This window comes from Callospermophilus lateralis, chromosome 12 (assembly GCF_048772815.1).
Source record: "Callospermophilus lateralis isolate mCalLat2 chromosome 12, mCalLat2.hap1, whole genome shotgun sequence".
Taxonomy (NCBI): Eukaryota; Metazoa; Chordata; class Mammalia; order Rodentia; family Sciuridae; genus Callospermophilus; species Callospermophilus lateralis.
In genome coordinates, this window is record NC_135316.1 from 86,272,418 (window position 1) to 86,292,810 (window position 20,393).

The following is a 20,393-nucleotide window of genomic DNA, read 5'->3' on the forward strand; positions in this document are numbered from 1 at the left end:
TATTCAATTTTAACATATATTCACAAGTATTCCACGCATCCTAATCTTGCATCAGAGACAGTTTAATAATAAATTACTTTTTAAAAAAATATATGAATATTTTTAGTTGTAGATGGACATAGTACCTTTATTTATTTTTTATGTGGTGTTGAGGATCAAACTCAGTGCCTCACATGTGCAAGGCACACACTCTACCACTGGGCCACAACTCCAAACCCAATAAATGATCTTTAATACTGGCACCTTTTTAAAAAAAAGTTTCAGATAATAGCCACACCCCATGTTTTTGCAAAAAAAAAAAAAAAAAATTGGCATAAAATTCTGTAATGATTATGTGGTGAAATACAGTAAACCCACATAAAGGAAAACTGGAAGGAAATAAAAAAACTGCCAACAGTTAGGAGAGTGAGAGACATCCTCTCTTAGTCTGTTTTCTGTTGCTATAACAGAATACCTGATGCCGGTTAATTATAGAAAAGTAGTTTATTTAGCTTACAGTTCTGGTTGAAGGCTGGAAAGTCCAAGGACATAGTGCTGGTATCTTCTCAGCTTTTGGTGAGGATCTCATTGTTCCATGCAGGGTGGCAAAGCAGATGGACAAGCAGGTCTGGCACAGAGAGAAAAAAGGGTTGAACTTCTGCAATATCTCACCTATTTGACCAGAGAGATATTAACCCGTTCTTGAGGTTTCTGCCTCCAAGATCCAAACATCTCCCACGAGGCCCCACCTCCCAATACTGCCACAGAGGAATCAGGACTCCAGTGAGTTGTGGTGGGGACAAGCTATATTGAAACAATAGCACATCTTACGTTTGAAAATCCTCTGTAAGGTCATTCATCATGGTACAATTATAGTGAAGAGTAGTATTGTTTTTTTTTTTTTTTTTTTTTTTTAAGTGGGAAGAGGTTTATGTAGGAAGGCAAATGAATGCGCTACCAGGACAGTCATGGAAAATGCTTGGCCAACGCTGGGCATGTTCTTAGCCAGGCAGCTGAACAGTGGCTAGCACGAGGCCTGGAGGCAGAGAGCTGGGCTGGAAGCCAGGCTCCACTTCATACCAGAAGTATGAGTCCAGACAAGTGACTTAACTTCCTCCAGTTTAGTGTACACAGCTGTAGAAAGGGATGAAGAATGCCTACTTGGAAGTGGGCATTGGAAGTGGGAACTAGGCATGCTCAGAGGCAGGGATGTCCTGGATGATCAATGAATACCAATGATTATAAAAAGTAATGCTTCTCTTTTTCTCTCTTCATCTTTTCATAATTATCCATGCTACAATGAAGAGAAGGAAATCCAGCAAAAAAAAAAAAAAAAACCAAAACCAAAACAAAACAAAACAAAAACATTTGCACAACGGCTTCAGATCAATGGACATGAGAGCAACTGTAGACCACACAATTCTGTCTGCCAGGAAAGAAAAGAGTAGACAGAAGCTCTTCTCAGCTGGGTGGTTGCATGAGCAGCTCTCTATTGCCTCTCTGTTAAGTAATTTATCTGGGTGTCTTGATTGATAATGACATAGCATAAAAAGTATCACAGAGCTGCAAATAAAATCAGCTATGAAAAGGTAATAGCTAGTAATTTTTTCTCCTTTTTGAAATAGGAAATTTTATATAATACCTATCCCTGTGTTATTTTTAACAATCTATTATGTGGTCTATTTTTTATAGCAAAAGCTGAAGTTTAGCTCTTGTCAATCAGTGGTTTGAAGTCAGCCCAAGAGAGCAAACCACACTGCATTTTGCTATCTGTGACATCCATGACATTTGTCAATTACATTTGAATTTGCAGGGATTTTTAGTGCCAGGGAAAACTTGTCAACCAGAGAGAAAATGGCTCAACTTAGCGACAATGAGCTGAGACTCTGGGGCCACCTGATGCAGAGCAACCTATGACCCAAGAAAATCTCTCTGTATCTCCTCAAGGCTAAGAAGACAAGCACAATTTCCCAACTCTGCCTACCCCTTTTATAGGGAAAAAATATTGTTTTGTTTGTACCAATCCCTTTCTGACAAATTCCTTGTTATATTAGGATGTCTTTTCTTTTTCATCTTCAAAAATCTTGTTTTGTTTTATTTTTGGTACTGAGGGTTTGACCCAGGAGTGCTTTATCATTGATTTATATCCCAGGTCCTTTTTATTTTTAAATTTTGGCTAAGTTTCCCAGTCTGTCCTTGCACTTAGGATCCTCCTGCCTCGGCCTCCAAAGTTGCTGGGATTACAGGCATGTTCTATGGTGCCTGGCTCCTCTTTAAAAATCTTTTAGCAATCAAAGAGACTCAAATAATTGGAGTTATTTCCATATTCAAATGAGGCTTTGCACATCTCTTATGCAGGCAGATGCAATTTCAAAGGAAACTTCTTTGGCTGGGTTTTCAGTGTTACACAGGGATTTAGGGAGTTAATCTTTACCATGTCTGTTGTCAGAGAAAAGGAATCCACCCTTCCCTATGCACATCTATCTCCTTTGTGTCCTGTAATGACAGACAGTGGAAACTGCAGCTGGGATCTATCCAGCTCCTCCTGGGAGGCTGGGCTCACCTCAAAACCTCCAAAACAGATGGCCGTAGCTCATAGTTTTAAAGATCCCAAGATAGACATTCTGCAGCCTCCCTTGTTGGCCAGTATCAGTGCTCAATCTTCTGTTATCTGAATAACTTTTTTTTTCCATTACGCCAACAATAGTGGACATTTTAAAAGGAACACCCACACATAAGCTTGCCACCCCTAATACATCCCTGCAACTATGTTGCTACAGTTCAAGTTTATTGCAGAGAGAGCAGGTATGTAGAAGACACAGGGTATTTTGATGTCAAAGACTCTGGGTTCAATCCCCAGCACAACCACCGCCCTGCACCAAAAGTATTTTGGAGAGATTGAATGCCGATGAGTCCTGTTCCTCTTGCTGCAAGGGTTTGCTTCCCCCAAAGTCATCCTGCCTTTAGAAACTTCCAGTAAAGAAGCAGGCCCTGTCCTGCTGTTCATGTGTGTCTGCAGCCTCCAAAGGACAAACACCCACACACTGTTCTCACCACCCTTGACTACTCCAGGGTGGGCCTGAAGCCCTACGGCTTGTTAGGCACCTACTAGGGAACGAGGTGTCACGGTCCCTTTCTACCAGGTCCCTGTAGTGTCAGCAAGTGGCCCTCTTGGATTAAGACTTGGTGAACTACAGCCCAGAGGCCAATCTGGTTGACTCCCTGTTTTTGTGTATAGCTCAGTTCTTAACCTTTTTTAAGTGGTTGAAAAAAAAAAATCGAAAGAAAAAAATGCTATTTTGTGACATGTGAAAAATCATTCGAAATTCAAGCTTAAGTGCCCATAAATAAAGTCTTACTGGAACACAGCCTTGCTCGCTTATTCACGTCCCATTCATTACTGTCTACAGCTGCCTTCACACCACAACGACGGTATTGGGCGGTTGTGGTGGACACTGTATGGCTGACAGATCCTAAAAAGTGTTGGCCTCTGGCCTCTCCAGAATGAGGCTGCTGCCCACTGCCCCAGAGCCTCCCTGTCACTGTGGAATTGATCTCTTCCCCTCAGCCAGGGAGGCAGGCTCCACTGCCAAGGCACAAGGCCCCCAAGGCCATCTCTCCTTCCCCAGTCTGCTCCTTAGGTTGGTGGTGGCAGGGCTAGTTTGACTAAGGTCACAGCTGGGGACAAGGAGGGAGTTGTCTACTCTGGTTCTAGTTGTTTTCAGCGATCTTTAGAATGGGAGACCATTAGGACTTGCGTTCTCAGGCTGTGCCGTGGGATTCTGACTCCTGGAGGACTGAAGCAACAGGACATGGATGAAGGAATCGAGGACAGTGCCTCCCTTTTGGCCATGTTTGGAGCCGTGAGTAGGGATGAAAAAGACCAGGAAAGGAGCCGGTTTGAGCAGGGAGAGGGAAGAATTGATGGACTGAGTTTGTGTTTTATTGAGTGGACAAAGAGAAAACCGGGCACACGAGTCTGGGATGGAAGTCTGAACTTGCGAGTTACCGGCAGATGGATGGAAAGTCTTGGCAGTGAATTAAGTTGGCCAGAGAGTAAGTACAGATGGGCACAAGAAGCAGCAGAAGGCCCAGAACAAGGCCTTCAACATTAAGAGGCTGGGTCAAGGGAGAAGAACCTGGGAAGGCAGGATTCTCAATGTCTCATTCATTGCTCCCCCGCTAGCCTGCATACAGAGCCTGGCATATACGACATGCTCAGCAAATTCTTTGTTAACTGTAAAGTGACCTTGAATTCCAATGAACCCGCTCCCACTCTGAACATATTCCAGAACTTTGTGGTATCACGCTGACCTACCCATTCTCCATCTTCTAGGCCTGTCTCCCCGCCCCTTTTCTTCGGCATCCTTGTCTTTTTCTCTAATATATTTTAAAACATTTTTATTAGTACAGAATAGCTATACATAATAGTGGGGTGCAATGTGACATAATCACACATGCATGGAATATAATTTGCTCCATTTCAGCATCCAGGATCGCCAACATACGTTAGACCCATCAGGGCACCCGGCACCCTGTCTTGAGCCTTGCCTGGGCAGCAACTATGGGTGACCCTGGCTGCTAGTCCAGTGAATGAGCCAATGCTGACCCTTCTTTTTGTATACATAGATTGTTTTTTTTTTAAATCACATCCTCATTCCTCTGAACCTTACCTTGTTTAGGAACCACTTCTTCAGTCAGTTAATGCTATTTTGATTTCTATGTCTACCTTCATAGACTAATACCTTACAACTGGGAGTCCTCCGTGATCTTAATCGGGAAGTTCTCAGTTACACCACTGGGGCAAAGACAGAGATGTTCCTCCTGGGTCTGCTCTGACATGAGTGACGTCAGGCAGGATGCTTCCAGGTTGAAGCTGAATCACTGATTGGCCACCTATCGGGGATATTATTTGCTCTTAGTACTTGCACTGAAGAGAGAAAATAGTCTCACTTATTTCCTTGTATCTATTGATGAAAAAAAAAATCACTTGAGATGGAGTCTCAGGTGATGCTCCCACCTAGAGAGATCGCTTCTCTTGCTCATTCCTCATCTATATAATTGTGTTCAATTCCTACTACGCAAAAATAAATAATTAAGTTTAAAAAATTAATTAAATTGGTCTGCCAAGATTTGATCTGCACATACCATTTGGGCAAGTACCAATTGCTTGCTTGTTGCTAGACTCACTTTTTTTTTTTTTTTTTGGTACCAGGGTTTGCTTAACCACTGAGCAACATCCCCAGTCCCTTTTTCATATTTTATTTAGAGACAGGGTCTCACTGAGTTACCTAAGTGCCTTGCTAAGATGCTGAGGCTGGCTTTGAACTCACGATCCTCCTGCCTCAGGCTCCTGAGCCTCTGGGATTATAGGCAGGCCCAGTGGCTCCCGGCTGTCTAGACTCACTCCTGACACTGGAGACAGTGCACTTGAGTTATGATCTGCTTGGGAGTTAAGTGGAGCAGGACAAGGGAAATCAGAGAGACCTAAGTAGAATCAAGGTTCTACTTAGCCCCAGGCATTAGCTGACACTTGGTGTAGCTTTTCTCATTTAAGGTTCATTATAGCCCAGAGATGTTGGTATGATTATTTGTTTTCCAGTTATGGAAACTGAGGCTCAGACAGTAGAGTCTCTTGTGCCAGGTCTCACAGCTGATAAATAGCACTAATCAACTAAAGAAATAGTTCTTAAAGGTGAGGTTCACTAGGAACAACTGTAATGTTTTAAAAAACAATCTAGATAAAAAAAAGGGTCTATCTTGTCTGATTCACTGGATAGGCATCACCCAGAGTTGCTGCCAGATAGGCAAGGCTCAAGATGGGGTGCTGGGTATGCTGATGGGTTTAACATACGTGAGAGAAGAAGGCAGAAGAAACAGGAGGGAGAGGCAGAACAGGAAAGAGAGAGGGTGGGCAGTCCTTCACACTGACTGCAGCCCTTGTAAATGTGTGGTTTCCTGAAAAGTACTTGATTATGGAAAAGATGATCTTTTGACTTCTGAGGCTTCAAATATCAGTAGGGAACAAATGACCTCAAAATGCATAACTCTATCCTCTAAAACCCGTCCCCATCTCCAACTGCCTCCTGGACATTTCCACTTGGACGTCCATCTGAGAGCTCAAGTTCAACCTATAAACTCTAGTAACTGTCTTCCCTCCAAAACCCAGGGCTCCTCCCGCTCACCATCCTAGCTTTTTCAGAGATACCTCATTCTTTCAAACTTCTCAACCCTGAATTATCTTTTTAAACTCCTCACTGGGAATTCTGTCTCCAAAATATCTCTTGCCTCCATCTCCTGATTTCCATCTCCACTATCACTTGTGGTTTTGATTACTATAACAGCAAAATGAAGCTTTCCCCAACTGGCACAGCTGAAACCCTGCTTACTGCAGCCAGTTCCTCCAAACTGTGGTCTTCAACTGTGCATACTAGAATCACCCCTGGGGAATTTATAAAGCACTAAGAATTACCTAGCAGCTTGGGTCTTCCCTCTTTTGGTATTTTACAGGCGCCACATCAGGTGTGTTTATATTTCTGAGACCAACGGTGTTATAAGGTTCTGGGGATTAGACGTAGTCACCAGGCATTAGGAGGTGCGACCCTCACATACCCTGTATCTCTTTGGACGGGATGTAGGCAAATCGGCTAGGTTTTCAATAAAAATAGCAAAATAGGTGAAATTTAGAACCATTGCACTTTCCACTTTCTGAGATCTCCCCTAAAAGTATCTGTTCTGTTTTCCAATAACTTACTCAGTTCAATGGTGCCTCTGTGAAGCCTTTGACCTTTCCAATGCAAGGCCATGTTTCAGGGCTGCCAACTTCACTGTTCATGTATTTTCTGACCAGCTTTCTCAGACTTCTTTTCCAGAAGATAGTCCAGAGGTCAGGCAAACCTGCGTCAACTATCCCAGAATGTAATGATGGTGTTTCCTAATTTATGTTTCATATAACTCTAGAACCAGAAGGTGCTCTACCAAAAAGGAGAATTCTATGACCAAGTGATTTTAGCTAATCCCTTGGAGATGTGCTTTAGATGTTAAAAGTTCTGAGAAGGTCTGCATTAAAAACTTTGTTTAATTATATGTATGCCATTATTTCCCAAACTTATCTGACCATAGACTCCTTTTGCTTTTAAGCACCATATTCCAATAAAACCATCTGTGCCCATCAGATGCATCATGACTTTAGAGAGGGGTAGGCCTAAGAAAAATGACCCACGATGATTATAAGAATCGCCAATTGTTGACAAACATTCTGATTTCAGAGATGTGAAAATGTAAAAGGTTGTACATCTTAGGCTTAATTAAAGTTCGTGATGCAGAACTTCCCTTGGGATTGGGGTTTTGTGAATTCCTGGGGGGGAACTGCTGAGCAAGATGGCTCTATTTTAAGAGGGAAGTTCTGGGTGTGGTTGGACGTGGGCTGACATGGCGAGCATGGGCACCACAGTAGAAAGGCAGGTAAGGGGACATGCCAGGAGAGGAGGGGTTTCCAGGAGGACTGGTCTGGCAAGGAGGGGACGATGTCTTCATTTCCCGCAGTGCACGCTCTGGCTAGCAGAAGAGTGCGAAGACCCTCGCCTTGGAGAGATGACCGTGGAGAAGGGTAGATCGCCCACCCAGCCTGGCTGTCAAACACAGGGACAGGGCCTTCTGGCTTGTCCAGGAGAGGTCTCGGGGAGTCCAGAGAGGTTCATGCATTTTGTAGTTGTGTGTCAGGGGAGGGGTGGGGAAGAGGCAGTGGACAGGAAGAGGCATTGAACACCAGCTAGTTTCTCAACTTGCCTAAACTTGAGCATCTTAATACATAAGTAGAATTGCAGTGATAATTTAGGTTGAGCATCTCTAACATGAAAATACAAAATGCCCCCAAATCTGAAACTTTTTGAGTGCTGACATGATGCCACTGGTGGAAAGTTCCATACCAGGAGATTTTGTTTCATGCACAAAAATATCGAAATGTTGTATAATATTACCTTCAGGCTATGTGTATAAGTATATGCTAGACATAAATGATGTCTAGCCTTTGGTCCCATCCCAGAGAGATCTCATTATGTATATGCAAATATTCTAAAAATATTCAAAATTCAAAATATTTCTGATCCCAAGTATTTTGGATAAGAGAAACTCAATCTTCAATTATCAGATAGTAAGTATACAGTAGAAAGCTGACTCTGGTGCTTTAATCAAGCAAAGCTTTCTTTTTCTCCCACTTCCAGGCAATCCAGAGGTGGCATTCTGAAGAGTTGGGGACATCTATATCCAAGATTGCTTCTTTCCATCTGCCTTGTGATCCTCTTTGGGAGCCTTTTCCTTCACGTCAGTCTCCTCATGGTCATAAGATGGCTGCTTTATTTCCTAACTAACTCTGTATTCCAGGCAGGGTGATAAAAGAAAGGGAAGAGAGAGAAGTCCCTATATTAGGAAAGTGAAACCTCTCCCAGAACCTCTTAGCAGACTGGTAAGCATCAGGTCACACAACCTCTCCTACCCCAAGGGACATGTCTCAGCAGGGAAGTGTTAGTGTGAACTTTGCCACCATGAACAGAATTGGGATTCTGTTAGAAAAGAAAGAAGGTGGAGGTGGAGACTGGGTAAGTGTTCACCAACGCTGACCATAACTGCTGTCCTCTCTGGGTTGTGGGAGGTATGAATGTTATAACACATATGAAGGAGCCCAGTACTGTGCCTGACAGAATACACACGCACCAATTTTTTTTTTCAAAATTGGTAGAAGACAGAAAATATTTAATATCAGCACAAAGTTAATGAAGTTGAGAATTAAAAAAAAATACAAAGGATCAACGCCACACAATATTGGTTCTTTGAAAGAAAACAATATTAATGAACCCTCTAATCATACTAACAAAAAAAAGAGAAGCCCAAATCAATTTTTTTTTATAATTGTGTGATTATATTTTCATTTATGTCTCTGCTAATCTGTCTTTTCTTCTTTCCCATGGTCTGTTTTTTGAACATTATAACTTTTTTCCTTTCTTTTTTATCTCTCTTTTTACTTCTTGCCCTATGTCTCTCAACTGAAAATGAACTAGAATACTGCTTGTGTGTTATTTTTATTTTACAAAAGTATGTTTATTATTTCATTATAAAGTGATTATAAACTCAATTTTCCCATTAAAGCAGAGCAAATGAAAATGAAACCAAAGCCATGTAAAGTGGTACATGCCTATAATCACAGCAGCTTGGGAGGCTAAGGCAGGAGGATTGCAAGTTCAAAGCCAGCCTCAGCAATTGAGGCCTATAGACAACTATAAAAGCTTATGAAGTTTTGGTATAGTTCTTCTTAGAGAAAACAACTTCTTGGTAAAATTGGCCAGTTCCTCAGGGGAAGGTCACCTCCTAAACAGGACATGTAAAATGTATCTTGATCTCAGTAATGATAGGTTTTTTTAACTTTTCTCTGATTAACTAAAATAAGAATTAAGGCCACTTATTTTTTTTCATTAAAATTATTAATAAAAAATTAATTGAAGGTCACAAAAATTAAGTATGGCTTAACTTTTTTTTTTTTTTTAGCTTTTCCAGTTCTATTATTTATTTATTTATTTGTTACTGGATATTGAGCCCAAGGGTGCTTAACCCCCGAGCCACATCACAGCCTTTTAAAAATTTTTTATGTTGAGACCAGATACTCTTTCTGCACCTGCGGCAGCTGAGGGTTTGATGGCTTCCCCTTCCTTCAAGGTTGGAAAATGTGTTGTAACTTGTGGTTATTCCACAAGGTGGCATGTGATCAAGAGGGAGCCAGAATCATGACAATGAAACCTTTGGTCCAACGTGCACCGTGGAGGAGAACAGACAGGACATTTTGTAATAGGAAGCCAAGGATAGAAGTCAACTAGTGACTAGGACAACAGAGCAGTAATCAATAGGACATTCTACTCCTGTTGCAGCAAGTCAGTGTTTGGGTCAAAGTCCTTCCCTGACTACCAAAGTGGATTGTTCTCTAGTCCTCTGTACTCCTAGAGGAGTGAGTTACTTATACTACTTAGGACACCTCTTTAATTGTCATTCTCAGGTGTTTAATCTGTGTCATCATCCATGCTATAAAGTCCATCAGGACCAGGCTCCCTGTTCACTTCCTTGTCGTCCCCATTCCAAATCCTACCAATAGCTCAGTGCCTTTGAGAGTCAGCCAGGTAACCCTGTGAGGTAGGTCTGGAGCTAATGGAAGGCAGTACCCGGAAATGTGCACCAGCCCTGCCTAAAGGCACTCTAGCAAACAAAGGAAAACACTGAGAAATAAGGAGTTCAGAGATGATAAGCAATGGCTACTTACCTGACCAAGGAAGGACAGTAATGCATCCTCTGCCTTCTGTAAGAAGCACACACCTATGAAGAATTAGTCAAAAAATCAAACCCCAATTCCAACAAGCTTCTAGATATAACTAGAAGATTTACAGGACATCAGTGAGACAGGGAACCTGGCAAGCAATGCCACAGAAAGGCGATTAGTAGGATCCAGACTGTGGGACGCCCTACGGGGCAAAATGACCCAGCCCCCCCACCCCAAAGAAATAAGTTGCAAAAAAAAACAAGAAATGTAGAAGCCAAGCCTATAGATTAAAAAAAGACTTAAGAGATGTATCAACCAGGTCTGATGGATACCTTCTTTGGTTCCTGATCTGAACCAACTGTAAAAATAATACTTGAGACAATTAGAGAAATTTAAACACTGACCTGCTTAAGGAATTTTTTTTTAGGTATGATAATAATATTTCCTATATTTTTGAAAGAGTCCCTAACATTGAGAGATGCATATTGGAATATATTAGAGAGAAGATCATATTAGGGACTTGCTTAAAAATCATGCAGTATGTGTGGACAGGAATGGGTGGTTGATCCATCACAGTGAGCTAAGATGCCAATGATGGCTGTGGTAGCTGGTTGACAGATGCGCAGAACATCATAGTGGTTTTTTTTGGGTGTGTGTGGGGGTACCAGGGATTAAACTCGGGGGCACTCAACCACTGAGCCACATCCCCAGACCTTTTTGAATTTCATTTAGAGACAGGGTCTCACTGAGTTGCTGAATACCTCTCTGTTGCAGAGGCTGGCTTTGAACTTCTGATCCTCCGGCCTCAGCCTCCCGAGCCGTTGGGATTACAGGTGTGCAACACTGTACCTGGCTACAGAACATCATAGTCCTAATCTCTCCAATCTTTGGTTATGTATGAAACATTCATTTAAAAAAAAAAAAAAAAAAAGACTAAAGTGGGAAGTATCACTAGGCCAGCCAGAGCACACCCATGGCGGACAGAGGTGGGTTTACCAAGAAGCAGAGGCTTCAGAACCTCTCATCAGCACAGGGCTCTCCCCAAGAGCATTTTGTATTCTTGATTTTTCTTAAAGAAGGCTCCCCAACTGCAGAAACTTCAGGCCTCCCAAACCTTGGATCTATTACTAATGGCAGACAACCAATTGACTCCTATTTCAGGTATTCAATAAATGTTTGTGTTAGCATGCATTTTAAAAAACACCTTTTAAATGAAGATTTTTCACATTTACACCAAAGTAGACACATTATACAAATGAGCCTCTTGTACCCTTCCCCCATTTGAAGTGTCAAAATTTTCTTGCCTCTTCCTTCTTTTCCTCTTTCTTTTTCTCCAGTCAATAGTTCTATGTTGCCCTATTTTCTTTCAAAACCATAAAATCATTATCAGACCTGACAAAATTAACAATAATTCTTTAATACTCTTTGATATCCACCTAGGTTCAAATTCTCCTAATCTCAAAATGGTTCTTTTCTTTTTGTTTTTAGTACTGGGGATTGAACCCAGGGGTGCTCACCACTGAGCCACACACACCCCCAACCCCCCCCCCTTTTTTTTTTTTTTTGTATTTTTATTTAGAGACAGGTCCGTTAATTTGCTGAGGCTGGCTTTGAACTTGTGGTCCTCCTGTCTTAGCTTCCCAAGCTGTTGGGATTACAGGCATGCGCCACCACACTTGGCCAAATGGTTGTTTCTTAAGCAAATATCTCCAATTAATGTCCAAAAAAATGAAACAAGAGTCATTGATGAATTGTCCCCATTTTTGCATTTGATGGTTCCAGTCACACTTTCCTCCTCCATCAGAGGAAGATCCATATAAAAATATTGACTAAGTTTGACCTTTTTGTGAAATTTGCCTGCAAAGTTAAAATAGTTGCATTTACCAATGGCCACTAAAGGTGAATAAATAAGATATAACCAAGTTAGCTAAAAGAAGAGCTTATCTGAGATATAAAGAAGATAGTGTTTGCATTTGCTTTCTGTTCCATTTTGCTTATGGAAAAGAGCTAGTATTCTGCTTTTAGCTGTGACCTTTACTTCTAGCCCTACTATTCTGTAGTGACCCAATGCTTCATGTGTGCATTGCAAACTAGGCAGACTATACTTTGTAGAACAGAATGCATATTCTATGGAGTATGCTAAGAATACTACATTTTGTGTTTGCTGGGCATAACAAGGTTAAGACCTTGGTTGCCATAACAAACTGTTAAGAACTGGGGGGCTTAAAAACAACAGAAATTCATTTTCTCAAGGCTGAAAGTTCAAAATCAAGGTGCTGACAAATTTTGTTTCTGGTGACACCTCTCTTCCTGGCTTGCAGACTGTGCCTTCTTGCTGTGCCTTTATGTGGCTTTTTCTCTCTGTGTGTACACACATGTAATGAGAAAAACTGAGAGCACCCTGGTGTCACATCTTCTTCTTATAAGGACACCAGTCCTACAGGATTAGGACCCCAATCTTATGATTTCATTTAACCTTAATTCCCTCCTTAAAAGCCCTATCTCCAAATACAGGAACACCAACCATTAAAGCTTCAACCTGTGAATTCTGGGGGGACCCAATTCGGTACATAATGTATGCATGCACATGCACACACACATACACCCTTAGGATAAAGGGCAATGAGGAGAGAGGGGAAATGCTCGTCAGATTTGAAATAAGTGGGTCTTTAGGGATCTCATTAAGCATACTGCCTATGTAGCATACACAGAGTAAAGTATATATTAGAAATTATCCAGTGGTGAATTGACTTTAAAGTAGGTATTTAGGAACTGGTATTTGAAGAGGAGGGAAGATATATAGCATTAATGCCCATCCTCCCCTCCCCTCCTCTGGTTATGTATGTATTTTAAGGACAGTGAATGAGTTGGGGAACGTCAGATGACAGATACTAGATCTGGAAGGAATCTCGATAAACCATCTGGTTCAATGGTTGGAGAGAAGCCTAAGTGTTAACTAAGAAGAGGAACACCCAATTTCAAAGTAGAGAGGGAGGTGCCTCCTGGGGACTAGTCAGATGCTGGCACTCAGGGAATGGGGTTAGGGACGGTCATGATTTCAGAGGGGGACAGTAGTGATGTGAAGATGGCAATGGTTGGGGAGCATCCATGTGACCTAGGTCATTTGCAAAAGATAGTTTCAATGAAGAAGTGAAAAAAAATTTACAAAGGGGATGATCCAAGTGCTGTGGGGGTGGGGACTAGTCTTCCTGAACCCTTTGACTTGGATAACTGTGCTAATGGATGTAGATTTATTGTCCAAATGGGAACAGCAAGAACCTGGACTGTTCCTGGCAAGTCGGAGGTACAGGCATCCTGCCAGTAACCCTCTCCTTTCTTGCTGGAGATTTGTTTAAGGGTTTCCCAGCTGTTTGGGATGTGGATGGACATTTGTCCTTTGACTTTCAGAAACCATGTGAGATGTGCCCTCTCGGGGTTTCCTTGAGGGGAAGTTAGGGCAGAGAGCCTGCTAAACTCTAAAACTATAAAGCAGAAGAGCCTCACCCTGGGACAACACTGATTTCAACATGAAGGCTGGGTCTGATTCTTTTTGTGCTCCAGGATCCAAGAGATAAATTTTATAAAATTAGTTCCTGGAACAAAAGAAGGTTTTTTCCCAACTAGTACAAGCACAACAACTTTCCAAAAAGTGCAGCAAAGTGCTTGCCCAGAGCCCCGAGGTTTAGAAATTTAACAATGTATTCAGAAATTTTTGATTTTTTGAACTCCTATTTTATTAAAAAACAAACAAACAAACAAACAAACAAAAAACCAACTCTTGATTTTAGATTAAATCATCCTGGTTGACCAAAAAGACTTTGGAAATGTGTAGAGAAAAAAAGTTTGCTATTATTCAAGAAATCTCTTATAATTGGCAAGAAATTTGAAGTGACTAAGATTTTATCTCAGTCAAATGAATTATCTTGCTATCGTTTGGTGGGTGCTGGGAAAACACACAAGACTTCTTTGTCAGAGAAGATAGTCTATAATTTACAGTCCGAGCAGTAGACAGATCCCCAGAATGTTTTTAGAATTTATACTGGTTTCCCAGGTATAAAGGTATTTAAAAAAAAAAAGGTTGAAGAGGGCCAAATTCTTCCTGAACATGAAGTGGGTTGCATTTCAGGTGAGGAATTTTGAGTTTAGGGGACCTGAATCTTTCATAAAGGGCAGTAAGCAGAAGTAGATGGTTATCTCTGTCTTCCAAGGACCTAGGCAAATCCATTTTTTGCTCTAGAGGTAGATGTGGTTATTTTTCCAAGGTGTTCACTATAGAATCTTTCTTCAAAAGATAGTCTAGAACAGAGGGCAGCCAGTGTGTCTTCTCAAGATGCGTAGATATGCAAGAGATCCACACAGAATTGTAACTACCAGTGATAGGAACTCAAACTCTCTCTCTCTCTCTCTCTCTCTCTCTCTCTCTCTCTCTGGTCCTGTTTTGATCCTCCCTGGTATTGGGGATTCAACTTGGGGGTGTTCTGCCACGGAGCTTCATCTCCAGACTTTTTCATTTTTTTATTAGAGGAAGGTCTTGCTAAATTGCCCAGGCTGGCCTTGAACTTGCAATCCTTCTGCCCTGGCCTCCTGAGTTGCTGGGATTATAGGTGTGCTCCAGCATGCTTAGCTTGAGATTAACTTCTTTTTTTAAAAAAAAAAAATTATTTTTTAGGTGTAGATGGACACAACACAATGCCTTTATTTTTATGTGGTGCTAAGGATCAAACCCAGGTCCTGCCCGTGCTAGGAGAGCTCTCTACTGCTGAGCCACAATCCCAGCCGGAGATTAACTTCTTAATAAGTGAAACTAGAATGTAAAGTAAAATTTTACCATACCTTATTTTTACCTTTACTCCAAACCTTTTATCCAATTCCCCCCTTTAAAAAAATGGTACTTTTTAAGTTAATTTTAAGTGTTTTCTGATGATCTTATCGTTATTGATGTCCCTAAACCAAGGAAACTTCCTCAACTCTACAGGAGCCTTCTCTCTGCTTTATTCATTTCCCTCTTTGGTAACAGGTTTCCTCTGTTGAGATGCATGTCTCTGCCACATGCATCTCCTCTGGACTATGGCCTATCAGGGTCTTTGTCTTCCTACTCTTTACCTTTTAAAGCTTTTTTGTTCATTTGGGATTCACTTAATTTGCCTTTACCTATAAGATTTGTAAAAGAACTTGAATAATTCTACTTCGGAATACCTTGACATATTTCATTGGGTAAAACACAGAAGGGACTTGAGGATACTCAGGGCAACTTATTTTTCAGATGTGTGTGAATGATCAGATAAATATGGCAACATGAAGTTTGTTTATTTACTTATTTAGTTTTGACAGTGCTGGGGATTGAACTAGGGTCTTGAGAATCCTAGGCAAGTACTCTGCCATCCTAGGTAAGTACTCTGCTATTCTGTCATCCTAGGTAAGTACTCTGCTGTAATTACTCCTAGGAAAGTATTTGAGCTACATCCCCAGCCTAGGAAATATGAAGTTTAAAGAGTTAAACAAAGTCTTCTTAATTTTTTACCCAGTAAAAATGAAAACATATGCACAAAAACACTCACATGAGAATGTTTACATAAGACTTATCCATAATAGTCAAAACCTAGAAACAAGTCAAATGTCTATCAACCCAAGAATGGATAATCTAAAGCATGGTTTTATGGTCATTCACCACATAATAATGTTTCAGCCAAGGATGGACCACATATATGAAGGTGGCCCCATAAGGTTAGGTTACCTAGTGATACTGTAGCTGGCTCAGTATGTGTGACAACCCTCTGTGATGTTCACAGGATGACAAAATCATCTAATGGCATGTTTATCAGAGTATATCCTTGTCATTAAGCAATGCAAGGCTGTGTGTGTGTCATACGAATTTGTTTATACAGACACAGTGGAATACAGCTCAGCAATTAAAAAAAAAAAACTGAACTCTGGATATAAACAGCAGCATTGGTGAAACTGAAAAACCTGTGAGCAAAAGAAGTCAGACACACAAAAACATGTGGAACTTACTAGTCTGAGAACTAGCAAAACCAGGCTCAAGTGAACTCAGTACTTTTCTGTGAGTGTGGATAGGGATTGACTGGAACAGGGCTTAGAACCTTCTGTGTTGATGGACATGTCCACTACCTTGTTTTGGCTGGTGGTAAATTGAACATGAAACTCTCAAAATTCATTGAACTGAATACTTGAGATCTGTGCATATGTTAATTGTCCCTCGGTTATACCCATTTTAAAAGCATATTTCTTCACTGTGAAACTTTGTAGAGAAGATTTAATAAATAGAAATGTATTGTGCATCTTTAAGAAGGAGACAGAACATGAAGTGTTTCTTGAATATTTTCCAGGACATAGCACCACTTGAAGGAACATCTCATGGAATAGAAACCCTTTCAGGGAGTGATGCGTGGCTCACATGTTAACCTCAGTGCATTCTCTGTGATTATCATTTTTCTGCTGCTGATTCCTTCCTTCTGCTCATCACAGAGATGGGCTGCTCATGCCAATCCATGGGACAGAGGGATGAGTCAGTCACCCACTGTGGTAAATTCTCCTGCCTTCCCATTACCAGATGGGTCTCCTTGATTGAAATCCTCGTCTCTAGAGGTCACAGGTCACCTTCATTGTCAAGAGACACAATTTGGTGAGGGGAGCCTACTGCATTTGCTGAACTTTGCCTTTATCAGTCACACAGTTCATTTATTCAGCCATGAATGCTTTCCTTCACTCCTTTACAACTGACACTTATGTGAAACCCTTTACCTGTCTGTCATTGTCACTCTGGAATTATCTGGAGACACAAACTGAGTTAAGACACAATTCTTGCCTTAAGGGAGAGAAAGTCATGGTGACACAGCTTTTAAACAAAGCAGAACTGCAGTATTAGAGCAGTGCTAAAGGTCTTGCTATTTTTTCTCTTGTAAACACGATTCCCTTTTGCTCCTATGGGTTTGCCAAAGGCAAAAATAATAATAGCCACCATTCGACACAAAAGATTTGTTACTGTGTTAGTCAGCTTCCTGTCATTGTGACAAAAAAACTGAGGTAAAAAAACTTAAAAGAGGAAAGGTCTACTTTGGCTCATGGTTTCAGTCCATGATTGGTTCGCTCCATTTCTTTTGGACCTGTAGTGAGGCAGAACTCATGGTGGGAGCATGTGATGGAGGAAGCTGCTCACCTCATGGCATCCTTGAAGTAGAGACAGAGATGAAGGAGCTGGAATTTCAAAATTCTCTCCAAATGCATGCCCCCATACCTTACTTCCTCCAAATAGGCCCCACCTCCTAGAGGTTCCACTGCCTCCTGATGGTGCCATAGGCTGGGGACCAAGCCTTTAACACAGTTTTCAGACTTTATTTTTCAAGGTCTTTGGAGGATATTTCAACTCCAAACTATAGGAATTACTTTAACCAAAAGGGTGTCTGTTGCAACATAAATATTCTATATGCAGCAAAGTGGTAGGGTGGTGCAGTGGGTAAGGGCTCCAGGGTTGGCTGGGGTTGGCTGCGCATTTGTGGGTATGGCAGATACTGTGGTTCGGATAAGAGGTGTCCTCCCAAAAGCTCTTGTGTTTGAAAATGCAGGAATGGTCAGAGGTGAAATGATTAGTTTATGAGAGCTATAACTTTATCAGGGGATAATCCATTTGATGTATTAGTAATTTGAACATATTACTGGGTGGCAGCTGAGGGCAGGAGGTTGTGACTGGAGGAATTAGGTCATTGTGGGCATACCTGTAGGGATTATATTTTGTCCCTGGCTCTTCACACCCTCTCTCGGCTTCCTGGCTGCCGTGAGCTGAGCATCTTTCCTCTACCCTGTCCTTCCATCGAGATGTCTGGCCTCACTTTAGGCCTATAACAACAGAGTCAACTAACCATGAACTGAACCTCTGAAACCGTGTGCCCAACACAAACTTTCTCTCCTTTAGATGGTTCTTGTCAGGTATTTGGTCACAGCAATGAAAAACAATAAACACAGCAAGCTAGGGAGGGAACTCAGAAGCTGGTGCTCCAGCGAGGAGGTGACATATGGTGCGCTAAATCTTTTTTTTTTTTAATTTTTCTTTTTTTTTATTGTTGGTTGTTCAAAACATTACATAGTTCTTGATATATCATATTTCACACTTTGATTCAAGTGGGTTATGAACTCCCATTTTTACCCCGTATACAGATTGCAGAATCACATCAGTTACACTTCCATTGATTTATATATTGCCATACTAGTGTCTTGTATTCTGCTGCCTTTCCTATCCTCTACTATCCCCCCTCCCCTCCCCTCCCCTCTTCTCTCTCTACCCCCTCTACTGTAGTTCATATCTCCCCCTTGTATTATTTTTCCTTTTCCCCTCGCTTCCTCTTGTATGTAATTTTGTATAACCCTGAGGGTCTCCTTCCATTTCCATGCAATTTCCCTTCTCCCTCCCATTCCCTCCCACCTCTCATGCCTGTTTAATGTTAATCTTCTTCTCATGCTCTTCGTCCCTACTCTGTTCTTAGTTACTCTCCTTATATCAAAGAAGACATTTGGCATTTGTTTTTTAGGGATTGGCTGGCCTCACTTAGCATAATCTGCTCTAATGCCATCCATTTCCCTCCAAATTCAATGATTTTGTCATTTTTTAATGCAGAGTAATACTCCATTGTGTATAAATGCCACATTTTTTTTTTATCCATTCGTCTATTGAAGGGCATCTAGGTTGGTTCCACAGTCTTGCTATTGTGAATTGTGCTGCTATGAACATCGATGTAGCAGTGTCTCTGTAGCATGCTCTTTTTAGGTCTTTAGGGAATAGACCGAGAAGGAGAATAGCTGGGTCAAATGGTGGTTCCATTCCCAGCTTTCCAAGAAATCTCCATACTGCTTTCCAGATTGGCTGCACCAATTTGCAGTCCCACCAACAATGAACAAGTGTACCCTTTTCCCCACATCCTCGCCAGCACTTGTTGTTTGACTTCATAATGGCTGCCAATCTTACTGGAGTGAGATGGTATCTTAGGGTGGTTTTGATTTGCATTTCTCTGACTGCTAGAGATGGTGAGCATTTTTTCATGTACTTGTTGATTGATTGTATGTCCTCCTCTGAGAAGTGTCTGTTCAGGTCCTTGGCCCATTTGTTGATTGGGTTATTTGTTATCTTGTTGTCTAATTTTTTGAGTTCTTTGTATACGCTGGATATCAGGGCTCTATCTGAAGTGTGAGGAGTAAATATTTGTTCCCAGGACGTAGGCTCCCTATTTATCTCTCTTATTGTTTCTTTTGCTGAGAAAAAACTTTTTAGTTTGAGTAAGTCCCATTTGTTGATTCTAGTTATTAACTCTTGTGCTATGGGTGTCCTATTGAGGAATTTGGAGCCCGACCCCACAGTATGTAGATCGTAGCCAACTTTTTCTTCTATCAGAAGCCGTGTCTCTGATTTGATATCAAGCTCCTTCATCCATTCTGAGTTAACTTTTGTGCATGGAGAGAGAAAGGGATTCAGTTTCATTTTGTTGCATATGGATTTCCAATTTTCCCAGCACCATTTGTTGAAGATGCTATCCTTCCTCCATTGCATGCTTTTAGCCCCTTTATCAAATATAAGATAGTTGTAGTTTTGTGGATTGGTTTCTGTGTCCTCTATTCTGTACCATTGGTCCACCCGCCTGTTTTGGTACCAGTACCATGCTGTTTTTGTTCTATTGCTCTGTAGTATAGTTTGAAGTCTGGTATCACTATACCGCCTGATTCACACTTCCTGCTTAGCATTGTTTTTGCTATTCTGGGTCTTTTATTTTTCCATATGAATTCCATGATTGCTTTCTCTATAAGAAATGCCATTGGGATTTTGATTGGCATTGCATTAGTGCTCTAAATCTTGATCCTCATGAGTCTAGAGGTTTTTTCTTGTTTGGGGTGAGGAGTGAAGGGAGGTGACCTTGGAGTTATTTTGTAGAGAAAGCACTAATTCAGAAAATGCATCTGATTTCTTATTCGTACTTTAAGTCAAAACATGACATTTTTGCTTGAACTGGCAATCGGGCAGGTGGGGAGGGCAAATATGGCTATGAGTTGTACCAGAAACAGCCTGGTATTGACCTTACTGATTACCTTCACAAGCAGGTATCAAAGGGAG

General features: G+C 41.3%; 1 long non-coding RNA gene across 1 annotated transcript in view; it reads right to left on the reverse strand.

The window, feature by feature from the left end:
• Positions 1-543: 543 nt before the first annotated feature.
• LOC143411555 (uncharacterized) overlaps positions 544-20,393 on the reverse strand; it is a 28,648-nt gene continuing 8,798 nt past the window's right edge. Inside the window, exons 2-3 of the long non-coding RNA XR_013092869.1 lie at positions 10,283-10,335; positions 544-607 (exon numbers count right to left, since the gene is read on the reverse strand). This is a non-coding gene — a long non-coding RNA (uncharacterized LOC143411555). The remainder of the gene's footprint in view (positions 608-10,282; positions 10,336-20,393) is intronic.